Below are 3543 nucleotides of genomic sequence, written 5' to 3'. Positions count from 1 at the left end.
TGTCAGGCCATGAGTTCCCACTTTTGGGGTGGAAAGAATGGCTGCCTTAATTATCTTCTTAGAGTAACTTAAAAGGATATTTATACAGCCATGTTCATCACAGCATTATTCACAGTAGTCAGATTGTGGAAGCCACCCAGGTGACCACTGACGGATGAATGGATAAACACAATGTGCTCCATACGTGCAATGGAATATCAGCTTAAGGAGGAAGGAAATGCAACATGAATGCAGCTTGAGGACATTGTTGTTGACTCACTAAGTTGTGTCTGACTCTTTGTGATCCCATGGACGGTAGCCCGCTAGGCTCCTCTGCTATGTGAAATAAGTCAGTTACAAATGGACAAATGCTGTATGATTCCACCCCTATGAGATACCAAAGGTGTCAAATTCATAGAGACAGAAAATAGAATGGTGGTGTCCAGAGGCTATGTGTGGTGTCCAGGGCCTTCTAGAACTAACAGCAAAGACAAAAGATGCCCTTTTCATCATAGGGGACTGGAATGCAGAAGTAGGAACTCAAGAGATACCAGGAGTAACAGGCAAGTTTGGCCTTGGAGTACAAAATGAAGCAGGGCAAAGGCTAACAGAGTTTTGCCACTGGTCACAGCAAACACCCTCTTCCAACAATATAAGAGATGACTCTACACATGGACATCAACAGATGGTCAATACTGAAACCAGATTGATTATATTCTTAGCAACTGAAAATGGAGAAGCTCTACCAGCTAAACAAGACTGGGAACTGACTGTGGCTCAAATCATGATCTCCTTATTGCCAAGTTCAGACTTAAATTGAAGAAAGTAGGGGAAACCACTAGACCATTCAGTTCAGTTCAGTTCAGTCGCTCAGTCATGTCCGACTCTTTGCGACCCCATGAATCGCAGCATGCCAGGCCTCCCTGTCCATCACCAACTCCTGGAGTTTACCCAAACTCATGTCCATCGAGTCGGTGATGCCATCCAGCCATCTCATCCTCTGTCGTCCCCTTCTCCTCCTGCCCCAAATCCCTCCCAGCATCAGAGTCTTTTCCAATGAGTCAACTCTTCGCATGAGGTGGCCAAAGTATTGGAGTTTCAGCTTCAACATCAGTCCTTCAAATGAACACCCAGGACTGATCTCCTTTAGGATGGACTGGTTGGATCTCCTTGCAGTCCAAGGGACTCAGGAGTCTTCTCCAACACCACAGTTTAAAAGCATCAATTCTTCGGTGCTCAGCTTTCTTCACAGTCCAACTCTCACATCCATACATGACCACTGGAAATACCATAGCCTTGACTAGACGGACCTTTGTTGGCAAAGTAATGTTTCTGCTTTTGAATATGCTATCTAGGTTGGTCATAATTTTCCCTCCAAAGAGTAAGTGTCTTTTAATTTCATGGCTGCAGTCACCATCTGCAGTGATTTTGGAGCCCAGAAAAATAAAGTCTGACACTGTTTTCACTGTTTCCCCATCTATTTCCCATGAAGTGATGGGACCAGATGCCGTGATCTTAGACCATTCAGGTATGACCTAAGTAGAAGCCCTTACGATTATACAGTGGAAATGACAAATAGATTCAAGGGATTAGATCTGATAGACAGTGTCTGAAGCACTATGGACAAAGATTTGTGACATTGTACAGGAGGCAGTGATCAAGACAATCCCCCAAAAAAAGAAATGCAAAAAGGCAAAATGGTGTCTGAGGAGGTCTTACATATAGCTGAGAAAAGAAGAGAAGATAAAGCAAAGGAGAAAAGGAAAGATAAATCCATCTGAATGCAGAGTTCTAAAGAATAGCAAGGAGAGATGAGAAAGTTTTCCTCAGCGATCAATGAGAAGAAATAGAGGAAAACAATAAAATGGGACAGACTAGCGATCTCTTCAAGAAAATTAGAGATACCAAGGGGACATCATGCAATGCTATGCTAAGTCACTTCAGTCGTGTCCGATTCTGTGCAACCCCATAGACAGCAGCCCACCAGGCTCCCCTGTCCCTGGGATTCTCCAGGCAAGAACACTGGAGTGGGTGGCCATTTCCTTCTCCAATGCATGAAAGTGAAAAGTGAAAGTGAAGTAGCTCAGTTGTGTCCGACTCTTAGCGACCCTATGGACTGCAGCCTACCAGGCTCCTCTGTCCATGGGATTTTCCAAGCAAGAGTACTGGAGTGGGGTGCCATTGCCTTCTCCGACATCATGCAAAGATGGGCACAATATAAGGACATAAATGGTACGGACCTAACAGAAGCAGAAGATATGAAGAAGAGGTGGCAAGAATACACAGGAGAGCTTTACAAAAAAAGATTTTCATGACCCAGATAAAACCATGATGGTGTGATCACTCACCTAGAGCCAGACATCCTGGAATGTGAAGTCAAGTGGCCCTTAGAAAGCTAGTGAACAACAGACTGGTTCCAAACAGGAAAGGGAGTACATCAAGGCTGTATATTGTCACCCTGCTTATTTAACTTATATGCAGAGTACATCATGAGAAATGCCGGGCTGGATGAAGCACAAGCTGGAATCAAGATTGTTAGGAGAAATATCAATAACCTCAGATATGCAGATAACACCACCCTTATGGCAGAAAGTGAAGACAAACTAAAGAGCCTCTTGATGAAAGTGAAAGAGGAGAGTGAAAAAGTTGGCTTAAAGCTCAACATTCAGAAAACTAAGATCATGGCATCTGGTCCCATCACTTCATGCAAATAGATGGGGAAGCAGTGGAAACAGTGGTTGACTTTATTTTGGGGGGCTCCAAAATCACTGCAGATGGTGATTGCAGCCATGAAATTAAAAGACGCTTACTCTTTGGAAGGAAAGTTATGACCAACCTAGACAGCATATTAAAAAGCAGAAACATTACTTTGCCAACAAAGTCTGTCTAGTCAAGGGTATGGTTTTTCCAGTAGTCATGTTTGAATGTAAGAGTTGGAACTGTGAGAGCTGAAACTCCAATACTTTGGCCACCTGATGTGAAGAACTGACTCATTTGAAAAGACCCTGATGCTAGGAAAAGATTGAAGGCAGGAGGAGAAGGGGACAGCAGAGGATGAGATGGTTGGATGGCATCACCAACTCGATGGACATGAGTTTGAGCAAGCTCTGGGAGTTGGTGATGGACAGGGAGGCCTGGCGTGCTACAGTCCATGGGATGGCAAAGAGTCGGACACGATTGCGCGACTGAACTGAACTGTCCAGGGGCTGTAGGGAGGGAGAAATGGGGAATTGTTTGACGGGGACAGATTTCCAGTTTTGCAAGATGAGAAGGATTCTGGTGACGGATGGTGGTGATTGTTGCATAATAGTGAGAATATGCTTAATGTTACAGAATGGCACACTTAAAAATGGCTAAGGCAGTAAATTTTATGTTTCTTTGTGTTTCCAATAAAAAATGGAAAAAGAAGCTTTCTAAATTTTTTTTCTTATGGGGGTTATTTAGCTTTAATTTATCAGGATGGAAAATATAAACTATTTACCAAAAATGGAGAGGATGGTGCAGTGAGCTTGTGTGTCCATCACCCGGCTCATGATCAGTGTCATTTCACCTCTTGTTCCCACT

This window comes from Bos grunniens, chromosome 11 (assembly GCF_055505025.1).
Source record: "Bos grunniens cultivar Pamir isolate PY7600 chromosome 11, Bosgru_T2T1.0, whole genome shotgun sequence".
Lineage (NCBI taxonomy): Eukaryota > Metazoa > Chordata > Mammalia > Artiodactyla > Bovidae > Bos > Bos grunniens.
This window is presented reverse-complemented; position numbering follows the sequence as displayed.